General features: G+C 37.7%; 1 protein-coding gene and 1 pseudogene across 5 annotated transcripts in view; both read right to left on the bottom strand.

Annotated features, from left to right (window-relative positions):
- CRB1 (crumbs cell polarity complex component 1) overlaps nucleotides 1-20,916 on the bottom strand; it is a 274,285-nt gene that overhangs the window by 98,126 nt on the left and 155,243 nt on the right. The gene's annotated exons all lie outside the window — the stretch shown is intronic.
- On the bottom strand, nucleotides 19,308-19,571 carry LOC103230371 (small ribosomal subunit protein bS21m-like; annotated as a pseudogene).

Raw genomic sequence — 20,916 nt, forward strand, 5'->3', positions numbered from 1 at the left:
GCCCTAGGTGCCTGCCCTCTAGGGGGATATATAATGATGGCAAATACTTTCTTTGATGGCAAAGATATAATGCCATCAAATCATTGATATAATGATGGCGAATGGGCTTTCTTTGCACCAGGTGCTGTTCTAGGCATTTTGTATATATTAACTTATTTATCCTATTACCAACCACCCTGTAAGTTAGGTTACTGTTATTGTCTATATTTTGTATATGAAGAAACATAGGGACACAGATAATATTAATAATTGGCCTTTACACCAAGAATTATGAATCCACGGTCCCTACTCCCCATCACCATCACAGTTTCTCCTCACTTTGCTTCCTAAGGGACTGCCCAGCACAGTGCTATGCACACCTTATGTGCTTGAAAATTACATCCTGAGCCAAACCTCTCCCAGCCTAAAGGAGGAGAGACTATCTGGAAAGCATCAAACACATCTGCAAGGGAAGAGTTTACTCATTAAAGTCCATAAATTATTTGTCTCCCTCACAATAAAGGGCACAGAACTTACATTTTTAAGGAAGCCAACTGTCTTAATGGTTAGTATGTAGTTGACTTCGCCAATCAGTGTGTAAATTACTGAAATTTTTCATGTTAGTTAAGAGGATGTGGAAAGTTTTCATATTAAATTAAGATAGGAGCAATACTCATTATTACTATTGCAATGAGTTATGCTGTCATCTGTCAAATTGAAGACTATATGTGTAACCTCTTGTGTCTTTAATCATTTTCTATAGGTTCTTAATTTGACAAAACTATGTGTATTATAGGGAGAATTTACTACAAAGAACAAAAGTAATTGTGTTCATCGAGGAATCACGTTTAGTTACACATATGCAGATTAAATTGATGCCTGAATGCTTCATGGAGGACATATTTGTAAGATATCACTGTAAGGACTTAAAGAAAATGATTACTAATTCTGTGCCACTGAAAGGAGAATTCTATGTTTGATGATTATGTCAGCATGTTTATTATAATTTGAATTTACCTATGAGATATGAAGTAAGTGAGGATTATGCAGACAATTTGGGTGATTCAAGTATAGTAATAATCTAGTCTCCTCTTATTTTTCTATTACATATATTCCTTTAAATCACTGAAAAAATATCTTATTCTCCCAATGCATAATGCCTGAACAGGCTAAAATATTAAAAGGAAGAGAATGAGAGTAAACCAGAATGAGGGACCATTTAATAGAAGCTGGCTGAAGGCCCTAGAGTGGTATTGCTTAAAAGAGCTCACAAAGATGGTATTAATGAATGATTTTTCAGGATCTAAGAGTAATAATTCAAATGGGAATGGTTGTCAGATAAGATATCGGGGTCATGAAAGAAAACATATGAAGAGCTGAGGAATCCCTTCCCTCTTCCTACCGCTTTTAAGGACACGCTTTGCGTGCTAAAAAAAATCCTCACCAACAAGGACAGTTCAACAACGAGAGATGCGCCAGACACACTTGCACTGGCTCCTGGGCCTTGTCAGTCCTGCTGGGCTGCTTTGTGTAATTTGGCATGGGGATGCGCTCAGACAGGATGGATCAAAGCACACAAGAACCAACTATGAGAATTCAAAGGCAAAAAAGGCTTCAGATGATCGGGAAAGCATCTTGGTGTAGAGCTTCCTGGTGTTTTAATTTCTTGTAGCATTTTACCTTTTGGGGGCTTTACAAAATTTAACTATGATTGAAGTTAAGTGCCCAGCTGGGTGCTTGTGTCTCTCATTTTTCCTACTAAGAGCACTATGAGAAATGCTTGAGAAACTGGATTATCTTATTTGGATTTTCTTACCTATTTGTGTAAGCTGTTCAAATCTTTTCACTGGAACAAATTCACTGACCTTCCTGCTTCTGTGGGGAAATCAGAGATACTGGATACCGTTAGCTGCTAGATAAATCTAGATTCTTCTTAAGTGAATGACCACAGCTGGATGGCTGCTTCAAGCAATATTATGAAAGTAGGTTAAGACAAGAAATATAGGGCCTCATTAGAATTTCAAGGGCGGTTGAGACAGGCAAAATATAATGAATTGTGTTGGAGTTTGGCCAGGTCAATGGTGCTAAAACTCGCTCAAATGAATAGATAAATTTTGAAGCCCTAGCCTCTGTTTAACCTCCCACCCCAAAAATGATTCTCTGCCAAAACTTTTGATGATATTCCAGAATATTGTCTCATAGGTGACTCTAAAGGAATTTTGCCTTCAGTTTAATCACCTTGGGCTCTGCAGAACAGAGGTGTTAAGTAGAAAATTTAGACCTTTTTTATCTTTATCTGCCTCTTTTATTCTACGTATTAAATCACTGCAGCAATTAAAACATTTAAATCACAAAGTGAGATGGTCACGTATTGAAGAATATGAAAGAAACAAACTTTCTCACAAAAAACTGCACAAAGATGAAATCTTAATTCAGTTGTTGAATTTGGGGGCAACAATTATAAAAATTTTGTTATAGAAATTATCTAGGTAACATCTTTGTGCTAAAATAAAATTATGTTATTATTAGTGGAAGAGATGTAATAATTTCACTGTTTGCCAGCACTTACCCAGTGCAAGGAACAAACTTTAGATATAAATCTTCCATCTTATGAAACTTATTGTAACCTTTCATCCAGACTTCACTTATAGTATCCTTAACTTAAAACAGTCTATGATACGGAAAGCAAAAAGTCCATTCCACCATTCTTTTAATTTACTTACTGAATGAGCTAGAAAAACGAATTTTTTTTTTTTTTTTTTTGGCAGGCCCTGGGCTTGGTGGCTCACGCCTGTAATCCCAGCACTTTGAGAGGCCAAGGCGGGAGGATCACGAGGTCAGGAGATTGAGGCTATCCTGGCTAACCACGGTGAAACCCTGTCTCTACTGAAAATCCAAAAAGTTAGCTGGGCATGGTGGCGAGAGCCTGTAGTCCCAGCTACTCGGGAGGCTGAGGCAGGAGAATGGCGTGAACCCAGGAGGCAAAGCTTGCAGCAAGCTGAGATCGCACCACTGCATTCCAGCCTGGGTGACAGAGTGAGACTCCATCTCAAAAAAAAAACAAAAAAAAAGAAAAAGAAAAGAAAAATGGTTTTTAAATATCTCCTAAGTATCATCTTCACTGACCTTTAGAAAATACTATTTTATTATTTACGTTTATAATTGCCTTTATACTACCATTAGAACATTGATCTTCAGAGTTTGATTTTACATACATTTTTGGTTGGAAAGACCCAAGGAAGTCATCCAGTCCAATCAACAACTTAAGAATTCCATCTTTCGTATCCACAAACAATTCTAATCACATAGAATCTTTCTTCTTTGCAAGGATGCTTGTCTCATTTATAGACAGTTTTAATTATCTGAAAATGTTTTGACAATTGAACTGAATTTTGCCTCTGTTACTACCTACACTAGCACTAGTCATTTCCTTCAAAAGAAAGTAGCATGCATTTAACCATGATCTTGCTTTGGGTACTAGATACATGAGCATGTTCCCTTTATAACACATGTATTGAGCTATAAATATGTGTACAGTTTTCTCTGTGTGTGATACTTCAGTAAAATGTTAACAAGAAATAATAACCAGATCTTGATTATAGTTTTATCAGTAGAGAGTAAACTCTTATTTTGAAAGGGGTAATTTTGAAGAAAACTCTTTGGAAAAAGCAATAAACATATACAGCTTCAGCAGTAGATTATCCGTGACACTTATGAAATGTTTCATTCAGACCCTCTTCCTTATTGGGGTCAGACTACCATGAGAGGAGTGAAAAACAAGTCTGAAACTTATATAGTTGCATCTTAGAGGCATCAAAAGTAGGTCTAGTTCCCTTTTGTTGGAAAGGGTTGATGGAGTTTTGGATCTGAGAATCCTTTATATAACGAATTCATTAAGAACCGTTGTAATTGAGAGAAAGAGTGGGTAAGAGCAAACAAGAAAGAGAAAAGAGAGGAAAAAATGGAGAGAAAGATGGGAGTAAATCAGATTAATCTGCAGCCTTCATATATCAATATAGCCACCCGGGAAAATGTACTAGTAAACCCATCTTGATCTAAACTGTAAATTCAATCTGAAGAAAAATTAGATTGTGGAGAGCAGGACATTTTGTTTGATTGAATTTGAAAAATCTTACACAACTGGCTGGCATCTGTATCATTGTTTGATGCTTGAAGAACTGATGTTTCACATGTGCCAAAAAGGGCTTGCCCATACATAGCATTATTCTATCCACAATTCCTCTTTTTTAAAACACTATGGGAGATGTCATGAAGTAAAAACAGAAAAAAACAACCAGAAAACTTACATGTCAACAAAACCTTGTGGCTCTGTCTTAAGACACGAATTCACCAAGGGCAGCTCTACAGAAACATCTAACTGACAAAATTACTTTTGTCATAAGCCAATTAACTAAGAACATACACTTGAATCAAAGATAGTGCTGGAAGGATACAGCAGGCTACAACTAAGCCAATTTTGCCTTAAGCTAAGAAGTGCTTTATTGCACAAATGATTCTAATCACAATTCCAGTAATAACTCCTATAGGTTTGTCATGATCCATTAAAAAAAAGAGATCATAAAAAAGGGTTTCATTTTTAACAAAAGCCTTTCTCATAAAAATGTAAGCTCATATAATATATTTGGATTTTTGAAAAAATAAATCTTTAGATTCTTGATAGGAAGAAAATGGAACTGAGAAACTTAAAGATAAGGTGTTAGATGCTCTTGAAAATGGAAAATCAATCTGAAATAAGGAGAACACATTTTTCAAATTATGATATGTCAAGTGGCATGGAAAACTTAATTTATCAAAATGTGGCATACACTATAATTAGAGCAAGAATTCTGAGGCTCATCTAGTTACATCTGGATTAGGAGAATGAAAGAATCTTCATAAGGCTTATTAAAGTTTTTAGCTGCTAAGGGCAAAAGTTTTCCTGACATGTGGGTTAATGATCAATGCTTACAACTGAGAGTCCTGAGATTTCTCTCAAGCTTCAGTTGAGTGATTTCAGCATTTTTATATTCATGAAATATTGGTTGGGCCTCCTGTTATGGGCTAGGCACTGTGCTAGGTCATGGAGCTCCGTAGTCAAGATGTTCAAAGTCTATTTCATGGTGGACAATTCTAGTAAGGACTGAGAGAGGGGAGCTTAAAAATTAATGGAAGTGTGTGTCTGTGTATGTGCATAAGATCACACAATGGTAAGTATGAAGAAATTAATAAGGGTAAGGAAACAGAGCATGTGATTGTATGTGTTGGGGTGCAGAGAGAGGTGGCATTTTTGTGGGAGCTTTAGATAGACCTCTCTGGAAAAGTGGTCTTTGACTAAAGATTTAAAAGAAGGAATCACCATGCAAAAATCTGTAGTCTTCTAGGTAAAGGGAAAAATAAATGTAAAGCAGGGAAAAATAAATGTAAAGCCCCCAAGGCAGAAATGAGTTTGGCCTAACCAAGTAACTTTAAGACCCCAACCTAGCAAAAGTGAAGAGAGTGAGGACTCAGGAGGTGATATTGGAGAGGATAACCAAGGACAGATCATACAAGGGCTTGTAAGAATATGTTAAGGAGTACAAGTTTTATTGAGAACATGATGTGAACCACTGGACTGTTTGAATAGAAGACTCACATAACATGATGCATATTATGTTACTATCAAAGCTGTGTGGAGAACTGATTTAGGAAGTCAAGAATGGAAACACACCAAAACATTAGGCTATTGCAGTAGTTGAGGTGAGACATGACAGTGGCTTGGTCTAGAGTAGAAATGGTAGAGATGGGAAGTATGATCATGCTTGAAACACAGCTTAAAGGAGAAGCCAACAAAATGTGTGGAGGAATCAGATGTGGGATATTAAAGAAAGAGAGAAATCAAATATGGCTTTAAATTTATGGCCTGACCAACTGGGTGAATATGTTGTTACCACTTACTGAGATGAGGAAGAAGTGTTTTTGTCATTATTGTCGTTTTGTGAATTTTTGTTTTGTTTTGTGATTATTTTGTTTGTTAGGTTTAGCTTAATTTTTTGTTTTGGATTTCATGAAGATAAAAAAATAAAAAGTTTTGCCTGGGGTATGTTATGTTTAAAAATCACTTTAGCTATCTAAATACAAAAGTTAAGGGAAGTTCAAGAGAGAGGCTACGGCTGGAGACAAAAATTTAAATGTTGTAAACATCTATCTAAAATTTAAAGTCAAGAGATTACATGAGATTTCCCAAGGGATGAAAAAATATGTTTAAGGACTGAATCCTAGGGGACTCCAGCATTTAGAGTCTGGAAAATAGAGGATATGCTAGCAATACACTGATAGTGAACAAGAAGGGGGCAGATGTTAAATAAAGAAATTATATCCAGCAGATCAGAGAGAACAACTATAAATGAGAGGCCAGTTAAGAGGAGGACTTAAAATTAAGCTTTAGATTAGCAAATGGAAATTGTTGACAAGGAAGCTTTCACTGAAGTGGAAAAAATTGCCTTATTGGGGAGGTTACTGGGAAGTGAAAAAGTAGAGAGTGAGTATAGACATCTCTTTAGAGAAGGTTGGAGTAGAGAAGAGGATATCTGACGAGGTGTGTGCATTCTAAGGAGCATTTTTTTTTCAGATGGTAGATAGGCAAGCTGATTAGAATGACTTAGAATACAGTGGAAAATCAATGATGCAAGATTTATAAAGAATAATTGCTAAAGATCCTGAATCATAGAGAATGAACAGGGTGCCATGCATAAGTAAACTTTGGGTGGGAATGTTGTAATGGAAAAGTAGTCCAAACATACGCAGGAATTGAGAGGTGGCAAGTAAATGAGTGACAGATAGATAGGTAGGTGTTGGGAGAGTCAATCTACCATGGGCACTGAGAATCACTGCAATTCTTGTTGGTTGTACCAAGACTGCAAGATCCTTACCATTCTACCCAAGCTATCTCACAAGGTTGCTTTTTGCAGCAAGCAACTTTGAAACATGAGGTTCAAAGTTGGGACAAAAAGCAGATTGGCTTACTGCCTGTTATGAAAACAGATAATTTATCAGGCTATTGTTCCTCAGCTGTGATGCAAATCCACTGCAGGTACATCATCCATCTATCAAATCACCCCTGTAGAGAAAATTTTTGCAATCTACTCATCTGACAAAGGGCTAATATCCAGAACCTACAAAGAACTCAAACAAATTTACAAGAAAAAAACAAACAACCCCATCAAAAAGTGGGCAAAGGATATGAACAGACATTTCTCAAAAGAAGACATTCATACAGCCAACAGACACATGAAAAAATGCTCATCATCACTGGCCATCAGAGAAATGCAAATCAAAACCACAATGAGATACCATCTCACACCAGTTAGAATGGCGATCATTCAAAAGTCAGGAAACAACAGGTGCTGGAGAGGATGTGGAGAAATAGGAACACTTTGACACTGTTGGTGGGATTGTAAACTAGTTCAACCATTATGGAAAACAGTATGGCGATTCCTCAAGGACCTAGAACTAGATGTACCATATGACCCAGCCATCCCATTACTGGGTATATACCCAAAGGATTATAAATTATGCTGCTATAAAGACACATGCACACGTATGTTTATCGCAGCACTATTCACAATAGCAAAGACTTGGAATCAACCCAAATGTCCATCAGTGACAGACTGGATTAAGAAAATGTGGCACATATACACCATGGAATACTATGCAGCCATAAAAAAGGATGAGTTTGTGTCCTTTGTAGGGACATGGATGCAGCTGGAAACCATCATTCTTAGCAAACTATCACAAGAACAGAAAACCAAACACTGCATGTTCTCACTCATAGGTGGGAACTGAACAATGAGATCACTTGGACTCGGGAAGGGGAACATCACACACCGGGGCCTATCATGGGGAGGGGGAGGGATTGCATTGGGAGTTATACCTGATGTAAATGACGAGTTGATGGGTGCAGCACACCAACATGGCACAAGTATACATATGTAAGAAACCTGCACGTTATGCACATGTACCCTACAACTTAAAGTATAATAATAATAAATAAATTAAAAAAAAAAAAGAAAAAAAAATAAGTCTATTTTATACATGATTTACCCAGATAACTGTCAACTCTCCATTTGTGTACAGAGCTTCTGCTTTAGCTAAAATACAACATTTAACATACCAATTGAATAGAATCTATTCAATATAAATAAAAATATCAGCACAGAAGAATCTAAAAAAAAAAAAAAAAAAAAAAAATCACCCCTGTAAGACTTGAATGCAAGAGAAACCTACATAAACATGATGCTCATGCAGCCTGCTGTGCTGTGAGTAATATAGTCCTTTGTCTCTGACCCAAGAGTTTTGTATCTTCTGCCAACATCCATAAAACAGTAACAGGCTAACTCATTCATTTATAAATGGGGTAAAATTTAATCTCAGACCCAACAGTTATGGCAACAAAGATGAGATCCTGAAAGAGACATGTCTTTCTGGAAGAAAAATGTTAAGAGCCTTTTGGGATGGGTTCAGATGTAGGAGATGGATTCCCTGGACTCCCACTGAAGTGGTAGGTGAAAGATGGAAGTAAGGGACCCCCGAGGTCCTGCCCGTCAATCAGATTGGGATTAAAACAAGCAGTCTTATACGGTGCCTTGGTTGTTTCTAGATCTCCTCTAGGTGGGAGGAGGAAAAAACATGGTTATGACAATAGAGCAGCAAGCCCTGTGGCTCCAGCCAGAAGGCAATGTGTCTGTGACTGCTGAGTCAAGGAGTATCAAAAGATGAAATAAATGGAGCCAACAATGATATCATTTTTATTCAATACAGAATTTTAGTTAGAACAAAAACATGATGAGTTTGTTTGATTGAGCCACAAGCAAGAGAAATTGAATTGAAATTGAAATTGAACCTAAAACTTTGTTTACTGATGTAGAGCTGCTCTCTCCCTCTATGACCCCTGATTCCTCCCTCTCCCTATTCCACAACATCAACTTCTTTAAGAAGAAATAACCTTGTTATTGAGACCTCAAGTTACTAGCTTACTCAGATGTGGCACTGTTCTTGATTGGTGACATCCCTTTGATGGGGCAGAGCACAATGGCATGCATGGGGGCAAGAAAAAAGGGGTCTTCTGGGCCCTGACACTAATCAGATAATCAGGATACACCTGGGTAGGAAGCAGCTCTGGCACTTGGACAGCAGCCCCAGAGGAAGGATCAAGATTTTTCCCACTTCTACTCCCATAGGTTAATCTCCCCATCACCCTGCATTCCTTTCATTCCCAACTGGGGGATAGTATGGTTTTCTGGTGGCTATTGCTATAACCCCTAATAAGAACAACTAGAATCAAATGGATTACCCAACATCTATCTAGATGGCTTCCATCAATACCTGGATCCATCCATCCTCTTACCAGAAAACATATCCACTACCACGGACTACAGCAAAGGACTATATGTTTCTAACCTAGAAACTGCATACCAGAGGAGACTCCTGCCAAAACTGGCCTGATTGTTTTGCAGTAAAGGAGGCCACATTATAAGGAGCATTTTCCCCGCTCACTTCTAGAAAATTGGCTGTGTCAGATCTCTGACCCTCTCTTGGGACTACTATTGGTGCCTTGCTAATATTGACACATTTTTAGATTATTTTGCTACTATTTCAGTTTGATAATCTGATTCTTATTTTCAGCTTTCAAGACCACCTACAATCTAACAATGGTGTGTTTTTCTCATAAAGGCCACCTAGCAATGGATCAGTAGTAAAAATATTCAATGGACATTCCACACTCTTATCATTCTCTGATAAGGCTGCTGGCATCATTGAGATATGGAATAGACTTTTTGAAAATCAATTCTAAAGATTTCTGACTCTCCCTCCTTTCTGCATCTACCTTCTTTGCCTCTTTCTGGCTCACAGATTTTATTAAAACAGTTTATTAAGGCTGTTTGAGCATTAAATATGGTCATGGGCAGGAAAGGTTTGTCCCTATTGGCCAACTCCTGGGTAATGATCAAGATGGAAGGGTAGAAAATTTATATAAACTTATTTTGAAAATGCATGGTTCTCCCTTGATCATTTATGAACCCGAAGTGTATTTTCTTCCCCTAGTGACAACCTCATGCCAGCTTGATTTGTACACACTTTGAAGGGCAGCCACATGTAAAGGCAAGACTGAGAGATTCAAACTTAACTTGATGCAGCTACCTGGATTCTTTTATTGAATTAACATGGTCCTAGATCATAAAGACAATGACCACTGGTTGAATATACTACTTACCAAGTAGTATATTTACTTATAGTGACCTAACTGGACTAAGTGGGAAGTATAATGAATCTAAGTAAATATTTTTTAAAGTGACCTATTCCTATTCATATCTGACCTCTCTGGACAAAAGGTATTGGTATGAGCAGATGATTGGAGAAGAGGTAAAGTTACAGCTACTGGGTTGGGACACCCTAGTTTCATGGCCATGGAGGGAGAATAAAAATTCCAGCAAGTGAGCACAGATCACTTTAAACCCCAGGCAGTTCAGGGCAGAGGGACACTTAGGCTTCTTATTCCTTAGATTCAGCACTGCAGTCTCGCAAAACAATTGTGTGGTCTAGCTGAATCTAGGAGCAGCTGCAGCTGACAATTTAAACTCACTACAGGATTTGTCATCCTTGTCCAGGTGTTATAAAAACACTAAAATTCTTGCAAACTTGGCTGGTCCTAAACTACTTCACCATACCTGACATCACTAATGGAAGGTCCTGAACTGCCTCCTCCTCAGCCTTGTATGTGTACAAACAGGCCCCACAACTGTGTTTGTTGTTGTTGTTGTTTTTTAGAGATGTGGTCTCACTATATTGCCCAGCCTGGTATCGAACCTCCTGCCTTGGCCTCCCAAAGCACTGAGATTTCAGGTGTGAACCACTGTGCCCAACCTCAATCTTAATAACATATATTCATACACTTTTCCTAATACTCAGGCAGCTTAAGTGTTGCCATAAATGGCAATGGGAGCTGCAAGTGATGCTTCTATTGTACTGAATTAACCAAACCAATGTAACAACTGCATAAATGAATTTTAATCAGAAATTCTGAACTAGAGTCTGTCCCTTTGTGTTATATGTTTGTATTTGGGGGAATGTCTCTCCTTTGGGGGTTAGGGTTGCTCATTTATTGCCCCTGTCATTATTGGTAATGACATCAAAGATCAGTATGTCAATCTAAGCTCCCTTACGTGCGTCACAGTGGATAACTAACTGGCTTTAGACTACTTTCTGGCTATCTAAAGCAAGATGTACTGGTGCCCCTGGGATGTATGTACAACTGGCTGAGTCCAGGGCCCTGGGGGGTAGAGTTGAAATGTATACTACAGGCTGACTTCATCTTATTGTTTACAGTCCTCTTCATAGTCTCCTTAATTAAATGTTGCATGAGGCAAATTGAACAGATTTAACCCCAGTCTCTGTCAGTCAGATTAAGCAGGGTGGCTAAGGGAGTGGCATATTCATATGAAAATTCGAGTTCAGCCAAGAACACATGGGGTCATGGGAGGGATTGCTAGAAGAAGCAACTCATCACAGGCCTTGTGTGTCCTGGCAGTTTTTTACTGGGAATCCTAAGAATGCAAAGCCCTGACTGATCTTTACCTGCCCATTTCTTGGGGTTGGTTTTGCAGCAAGCATCTCTGAGGAATGAAGTAATGTCTCCCTCTGGGACAAGGAGCAGGCTTCTTGCTGTTTACTATAAAAGCGATGAATTCCCCAACTCAATGTTCATCAGTTGTGACAAAAATCTGCCTGTGCAGTACTCATCTGGGTACACGTAGTACCAACCCTATGGGAGCTGGGTGCAATATTAATTCATGTAAAGCCAAGGCTCATGCTGCTGGTTGTGCATTTTTTCCTGATACAGAGTTTTATGTCTTTTGCCGGCATTCACAAAACAGTAACAGGATAACGTATGAGCTTGTAAAAAGGATAAAAATCAAACCTCAGAACTGACAATACTTTTGGTGGAGGGAAGATACTATATTCCTGATGAAATTAGACTTGATGATCAACTTAGGGTAACAATGAGGCAGGAGGTGTTGGAAGTTTGAAGAAATAGAAGATATAAAAAGGGTCATCTTAGGAGGTAGAGCTCTAGAAGGATTGTTGTCTAGTGCTAAAGGCCCCATGAGATTTGGTGCCATAAATTTAAAGTGACACTCTTCGATTCAGTGTGTGGCTTGTGAGTTTTTCTCCAACCACATCAAATTGGTTGTAGGTGTGGAGAAGGTGGAGAATTGATTTAACCATAATTGTACCTTTGTCAGGCAAGTACAATGAAGAGAACAAGAATCAGGTGAGCTGAAGGTATATGCAAGGGAATAATTATAGTGCTGGACCTTGGAACCTTAGCTGAGACAGAAGGTAAGTAAGGCAATGACTGGAATAAAAGTGGTTAAGACACCAGACTAGGCTCAATGGAAAAAGTTCTAAAGTATATGAACTGGAATAATTAGAGGTTCTGGTCATAAAATAGAACGATTTAAAATGAAGTTTTTTAGGAAGGTTATTGGCAATAATAAGGCGTAAGTTATGACCAAAGAAGTGGGCAGAAGTGTGTGGCATGGCAGTCACAATCACTGGAAATAAGGATTTCAAATAACAGAGATAATGGTTTATATCGGTTGTCTGCACAGATGCTGAAAGCCTCAAAATGATGACAGGAGTAAGACATTAAGGTAATCAGTGACTGAGGAGAAGGTACCATGAGGTAGGAAGAATGTTGCAACCAAAAGAGGTAGTGAGCAGTGTAGTTCAAAGACATGTACTTCAACATGAAGTGGGTTTTTGATGTAGGCATTTAATGCTATAAACTTTCCTCTTAGCATTGCTTTTGCTGTATCCTAGAGGCTTTGATAGGTTATGTCACTATTATCATTCAGTTCAAGGAACTTTTTAATTTCCTTCTTGATTTCATTGTTGATCCAATGATCATTCAGGGGCAGGTTATTTAATTTCCATGATTTTGAGGGTTCCTTTTGGAGTTGATTTTGTTTTATTGCCCTGTGGTCTGAGAGTGTACTTGATATAATTTCTACTTTTTAAAAAAAAAAAAGTTCTATAAATGTCTGCTAAGTCCATTTGTTTTAGGGTATAGTTTAAGTCCATTGTTTCTTTGTTGATTTTCCGTCAACAAAAGTATAAACACCTTGTGTTTTTTAAATTGTGTTATTGTTTTCTGGGTCCTGTGAGATTTATGCTTTAAGAATGCTCTATTTTGGTGTATTTTGAAGTTCTGTTTCAAGATTTAGAGCTGCATTTTAGCAGTTCTTGTAGTGCTGGCTTGCAAGTGGAGAAATCTCTCAGCATTTGTTTGTCTGAAAAAGACTGTGTCTTTCCTTCACTTATGAGACTTAGTTTCACTGGATACAAAATTCTGAATGAGGAAGGAAGACTAATTTCCTAGATGAAGCAATGACATGAGGATATTCAGCTTACCTTTGGGACTAGTCAAACATGAGATTTGGAAGAAGAATAAAAGACAACCACCATTCAAGAAGATTGCAGAAGAAATGGTACCTTGAGAATATAGCATGGTTTGAGCTTAAGCAAGCAGGTGAAGGAAATATTTAGAAAAAAGTTGAGGACATTGGTAATTGGGCTTATTAAATCTTCAGCATACAGAGAGAAGTTCAGAATGGGGTGGAAAATTGCATGAAATTGGGATACGTACAGAGCATTCTTGGATAAAGACCAGAAATGATGAACTGGGATGCTGGGACTTCTGTGGGTGACTGAGGTAAGCAGACTTATAAGTCATAGTGGTGTTGTTCCTGATGTACTTAAGGAAAAGTTATAATCAATTCTGATTATATCTTCTTCGGAAATTAATTGTTGCTTAAGTAATGACTAAGGGGTAGTTTTTTGCTAATGGCAGATATAATAAAACCTCTTTTGAGAAAGCGATATGTAATTCTTCAGGAAGAGGATTGGTTGGTCTCAGGAAGAGGTTTTGGATACTTTTTCTTGCCCTGGGAACTGGGTTGCTGGGGGCTAAAGTGAAGCTCTAGGTGAATGTGCATGTCATGGCAGTTGTGGAGCAGATGCAAGAGGAAACAGGTGTTTCTGAGGGTCTTCTGTGTTGATGTCAGAAGACAGACTCTCTCAACAAACTATAGCAGTAGACATTGGGAAAAGAGCTATAATTAATCATTTTTTAGGTCAGGTGTAGGTCAATAATATTGTTCTTCTTAATGATTACCAGGCTTAATAAACAAACTTTTCGGGACCTTGGGTAGTTAGAAAAAAACATGGGATGTCAAGATGGGCATCCTCATGAGTAGCAAACACACACTTGACCGCATCATATGAGAGCTCACAGGATGGTCTACTGTGAAGACAACTCCCAATATCCTCAACCTTCCCTCTGATCATTTTCTTCAGCTTCTTACTCTAACAAACACTAGGCTATTCTCAGGAAACATTACTCTCCTGAAAGCTCTTTTAAATGGGTGTGGCCCACATCTCTCTCATCAAAATAGAACCCTGGTAAGAAAATCTACCTTTCAGGTCTTCTAAGTTGACAGGACAGCACCTTAAGACTTTAATGATGAATTTCCTGGTTTTGTTCTTTAGTTTCAGAAAATTTTTCTAATACGTGTTGGCCAGTATACTTAAGTTGAAGAGTTGGCACCTGTCTGCTGATTATTCATTTGAGAGTTTTTCCCTTACTTGTGTGATTACAGGTCAACAGAAGAATGCTAACCTGAGAAAGCAGCCAAGGCCCTTGATGCCACAGTTATCTATCTTTGTCACAGGGTCTCACAAACATATCTGCCTGTGTTTTAGTCTGTATGTGGTCTTCCAAATATCAGCCTTTAAATTTTCCTCTAGCTAGAATATCTTTGTACATAGTAGGCAGTAAGCAATCAATAAAAATAATTTTTTAAATTAATGTGTGTATAATGTGGTATACCTGTCCTAGTTATTACAGCTAACATAGTAAAATCAAAAGGAGTACAAGCATAAATAGTTATACACATGATGAATAGTTTTGTTTCTAGAAATCAACATGCATGGTAAAGGCAAAGGTAAATGAATCAGATGAATCTGTTGAAAAGATGTTTTATGAAGTAAACGAGGATATAAGAGAAGTTTGATCTTTTAGAGTTACAGTTTTATATGCATATCAAATATCTGTTTGAGAGTCCTAGGATTTATACTCTCAAACTTGAAATTGTAAGTAAGAATTAAAAAAGTGCATCTCTAGGAACAATGCTCCTGAAATGTGAAGTCAGCAAATGAAAAAAATCTATTGAAAATTTCTCTTCCAGCAGGAGATATTGACTGTCCCATTGCCTAATTCCTTCATGACTACATGAAACTTTGAATGATGTATGTTTGGCCCTCTATGGCTATTTTAGTTGAATTTAGGTAAAGTGACAGGATTTGATTTTTAAGGAAAAGTGAAAGCTTCATTTTTAGCAACATTGTGCTTGAAGCGGATGAAGTTGAGAACGAAAGCCCTGTGTGCAGTCACTTTGCCAGGTGGCTCTCATCGGGGTGTTTATTGTTAAGAAACTCGCTATTTTTGCCCGAGGTTTGAAGCCAGGACTTCATAGGATCCCCTGCTGCACTCAGTTCTTTCCATACAGAGAGCAGATGGGTGAAGCAGAATAAAATCCCAGCCTCAGAGGCAACAATGTAGCGTTCCAGAGACCAGGGAGGGTGTTCCTCTGAGTTGGAGTACATGCTAATTGGAGTTGGTGAAGGAAAGTTAGAAATGAAAATTGGACTTGGATGAGATGGTTTGGAAACTTGTTAAGGGTATTATCATGAGTATAGTTTGATAAACAGAAATGAAATGTTCACATGAAAGACATATCAATTGTTTCCAATTCCACTTGGCTGGTTAGAACAGGGTGGTTCAAGGGTAAGCACATAGGTCATGAGATCCTTGTAAAAGTTTCAGTAGTAATGTTGATTTGTATTTTTAAAATGTGAATTTATCAAGCTGTTTGGGTTCTTATAATTTCCACTAACTTCTATCTCGCATAAACAGCATAAAAGTTCCTCTTTATTGATTTATCCGATGGTGCCTTTTTATGGCTCCACTGTGCCAGTTATCATATTGTCTTATACTTTGTGCATCATTTTCCTCCTGTTCTTTCATTTTCCCTTGGGAAGAGACCATGTACTCTCATCATTTTATCCCCAGAACTGAGCCCAGTGCCCCGGACTGGAAAGCTCAAACATAATACAAAGAAGCGGCCAACATTCCTTCAGTAGTGGTCAAGGGTGGTCATACAAAATAAAGATAATTTACTGACTTTGGAATGGACTGAATAGTGTTATTCAACTACAGGCCTTCTCCAATTATAAATTTATTTTGCTTACCATTAAAATTATGTGGATGTGCAGGTTTAAATAAATCCACAGACATTTAAATCAAGTGGTAATGGTCCCTTCTCATTTTAATTTGAGTGTTGCAACTATGGTCACAAATAGTTACGACAAGCTATGAGCATATTTTGCCAAATTTTTTTGAAACCATTTTGGAGAATTAGAGTATAGTAACTGCTATTGCCTCTAGAGGCATGGTTCAATTCTAGTCATTAAAATATCGAAATGGATCTTTAGACTTTTCTCAATTATCTCATCAAATGAGACTTTTGGTTTCTCGGGGCCATGGTAACTTGCTTTCCTTGCTGGAAATTCTAGAAGAAACCTTGAATAAAAGCTAATCCTCCTTCAGGAGGCCTTGATTTCTCTCACTAGGATTCTCTGCCTCCTTGAGTTCCTGTTTTCATTTCTCATCTTCCATGGTTTCAAGTTCTCTCTATTTCTATATCCCTAAGTATAATTCTGAGACTCTCAGTTAATTTTCTACTCTGGTATATATCATTTTTACATTATAAAAAGTTAGAAAAATTACATTACATATACGAATATTTTCAATATAGAAGGTAATTACACAAGTAGTGAAGAGTACTAAATACATTCTTAATTATAATACAAAAATCGAATAGTTTATAACTGTATTTAACACTTGGAATGGTTCTTTTGAATGGAGCTGTCAGTAAATGTACTATGCACAAATACATTTTTCATCATAATGGAAAGTTTATTTTAATCTAACCACCAATAGAGCTGTAAATTCACATAGCATGCAAAAAAGTAAACTGTATATTTTCTATCTGAAAAATATAAAATGGATGTATAACAAATAAAAATAAAATAAAGTTGAATATCCAACTATTCAGGGTGAAAGAAAGGCAAGGGAAATAGTAAGTTTTTTATTAATGATTAATTATAGTCATCTCATTGATAAAAATAAATGATATTTTGAACTTCTTGGTACTATCAGGAAGATAAAGAGAAAGTTAACACTTGCTTTTCTACCTGAAGTCATTTTAAAAAAAAATCACACAATTTTCCTTATCCTACTATAACATAAGTGTTTTTAACAAATGTTACATAGGGACTTTTAGACTGGACAAGACAGCATAGACTTGCCTCTCCCTGTTTCTCCCCACTAAGCATGACTAAAAACTACATATAACAACCAAATAGAACTCTGAAAGGTAGAAGAAGAAGGTGAACTGGTTAGAGATCCCAGGTGTAACAGCAGAGCATCAGGGCTTTTTATAACTTCCAGCATAATACAAGAAGGTGCCTCAGTCTTGGTGTTTGCTGACTCCCAGTCAGTAACAGAAACAAGAGAAGGTGGCCCAGGTTGGCTCTTTCTTTCCCCAGATTGAATGAGAGCCCCATCTACAACACAGGGTGAGCCTGGAAGAATGGGCAAAGAGAATTAAACAAAGCTCTTCTGGAGGAGGAGGAGGAGGAGGAGGAGGAGGAGGAGGAGGAGGAGGAGGGGAGGAGGAGAAGAGGAGGAGGAAGAGGAAGAGGAGGAAGAAGAAGAAAAGAAAAAACCAGCCAGAGAAAGAGCTCACCTCCTCTGTTGCTGAGGCTCCCCTCTGCTCCCCAGAGGCATCATATGGCAAGGGGGCCATGGCAAAAAGAATTATGCACCACAATGGCCTGTTATGTGAAGCCTTTTCTTTCCTTAACAGTTCTGAGACTCTCCACTGCTATCAAGAGATACCCTGTGCCTGGGGGATCAGCAAAGGGGATTATACCACAACAGGTATTCAGCCTAGGAAATGCTCTCTACCCCCAGAGACAGGGAGAAGCTCACCACAACACCCACCAAAGGACCCTCTTCATCCCCATAAATCAAGACTCCCCTTCCTCAGAAGGATATGGAACATTCTCACCTAAGGAAACACCTTCTGACCACTCAGGGATCATCAGTAGAGACCTGGGAGGCCCAATGGCACAAGGTAAGCCAAGAAAGTCAGAACAACACAGCAAAGACTCAGGAAATAAACTGATCATTGGAACCACAGTCCATATAAGTAGGCCAGAACCTCTTCTTGAAACCTAAAAAGGTGACTGCCTGCTAAATTCAAAAATTCAAAGAAGACATGAAGTCTCCTAACCTAATAGCTAAAATGTCCAGCATACAATTCAAAATCATCTGTCATCACAAGGATCAGTAAAACCATAGCTTGAATGAGAAAATAAAATGAAATGATGTCAACCCTGAGATAAATCAGATATTGGAATTATCTAACAAGAATTTTAAAACAACCATCATAAAAATGATTTAATAAGCAATTACAAATTCTCCTGAGATGAAGAAAAAATAGAAGTATCAGCAAAAAATATGTTGCTTAAAATAACAAAATGGAAATTATAGACTTGAAAAAAACAATAGATGAAGTAACTCCCTGAATGGGCTCAATACTAGACGGGAGACAAAAAAGAATAGAATCAATAACTTGAGGACAGATCAAAAGAATTTGCTCAATCTGAGCAAAAGGCAGAAAATAGACTAAACAAAAATAAAAACAGAACCTCGGAAACCTCTGAAAGCACAGCAAAAGACCCAATATTTGTATGATCAGAGTCCCAGAAGTGGCAAAAAAAAGGATCTGAAAGAATATGCAAATAAAAATTGGCTGACAATCCCCCAAATTTGCCAAAAGGCAAAAATCTACTGATTTTAAAAGGTGAGACTATCTCAAATAAGATAAACCCAAATAAGTTGACACCAAGTCATATTACAAATTGCTGAAAATTAAAGACAAAGAAAAAAATACTGAAAGCAGCTAGATAGAAGTAATCTATTACCTTTAGGGCAACACCACTTTTCTTTTTCTTTTTTGCAAGCATATGATTGAGTTTATTGCAGAACGGTAATAGGAAATCAGACTGTACAAAGAAAAGAGATGGAGACAAAACTGGATGACGATTTCATACTGTGTGTCCCATCCACAGGCCTCAGCAGCCCTCCCACGGATCTGCCCACCTCAGCAGCCCTGCTACGGATCTGCCTGATTCTTTCGTATCAAGAAGTTGGTCTTGTGAGCCATTTCCATGTTGTAGATCCTCTGGCACCTTTCATAGCTTTCCTTCTGTCGCCGGCCGCATGGCTTCTTATAATACCACCGATGCTTAAGGTCCTCATTGAGCCCATCCGTAGTGAGGATTCTGTTTAGGGTCCTCTATGCACCTTCCATGTTCCCTTCCTGTACCGTCACGGTCCTGGCCATGAACTTCAGATGTTTTGCCATGACCTTGGATTTAAGTCTCCATTCTGCAGAGCCAGAAAGACCTGCTCCCGGGCATGGAAAGGACAGGGGTGGCAAGGAGGCGCCACAGGTTGCCAACAACAGCACACAGTTCCAAAAGGGCTTGGGTTGGGAGTTGGGAAGGGACTCTTTGTTGGTATTTGAAAAAGGGAGCAAAAGCCTGCAAACCTTCCCCCCTGCCAAGCCCACCTTCCTTTCCCCAAACCCTGCACCCAGCACCACTTTACAGTGATAGCAGATTTCTCATTTGAAACCATGGGGTGCAGAAAAAAAAAGTTGTGTAGTAGAGTTTTTCAAATTCCATAAGAAAAGAACTGTCAACCACGAATTCCACATTTAATAAAACTGCCTATCAAGAATGAATGTGCAATAAACACATTCTCAAAGGAAAACCAAAAGAAATTGTCGCTAGCATATCTACCTTCATAGAATGGCTAAAGAAAGCTCTGTAAACCTAAATAAAGTGATTTAAAAAAACGGAAGGAATCTTGAGGCCCAAGACGGGAAGGACAAACAATGGAGAATAGACATATAAGTAAACAAAATGGAGTATCCTTCTTTTCATGAGTTTTATAAATTATACATAATGATTAAAATAAAAATTATAACACCATCTAACCCTCACAACAAGGATATTTTAAAGTGCAGAAGCCAAAAAAAAAAAAAAAAAAAAAAAAAAAAACCTAAACGGAAGTAAAATTCCTATACTTCACTTAAAGTGGTAAAATACTGAAACCAATAGGCTGTGATCAGTCATACCCAGAACAATCACTGTGAAAATTACACAGAGCAATATATTTAAAAACATAATGCAGAAATCAAGATGAAATCCTAAAAATAGTCAACTAATTCATAGGAAGTAAAGAGAAAGAAAGGAATCAAACAGAAAACACATAATAAAATCATAGAGTTAAGCCCTACAATATTACTAATTACTTAAACATAAATGGTCTAAATACACCAATTAAAAGGCAGAGATTGGCAAGGTGAATTAAAAAAGCATGACCCAACAATTTGCTGTTTTGATATACTGTTTACAAGAAACTCATTTCAAATTTAATGACATAAGTGGGTTGAAAATACAAGGGTGGGAAAATATATACTGTGTAAATATAATTTTTCAAAAGGCAGGAATGCTTATGGCTATACCAAATGAAGTAGATTTCAAAGCAAAGAAAGAATATGAGAAAAAGGTATCATTGCATATGATAAAAGGATCAACACACCAGGAAGACATAATGACCCTAAATGTGTATACACCAAACAACAGAGCTTCAAACTACATGAAGAAAAATTGATAGAACTAAAAGAAGAAATAGACAAATCC

This window comes from Chlorocebus sabaeus, chromosome 25 (assembly GCF_047675955.1).
Source record: "Chlorocebus sabaeus isolate Y175 chromosome 25, mChlSab1.0.hap1, whole genome shotgun sequence".
In the NCBI taxonomy this organism is placed as follows: domain Eukaryota; kingdom Metazoa; phylum Chordata; class Mammalia; order Primates; family Cercopithecidae; genus Chlorocebus; species Chlorocebus sabaeus.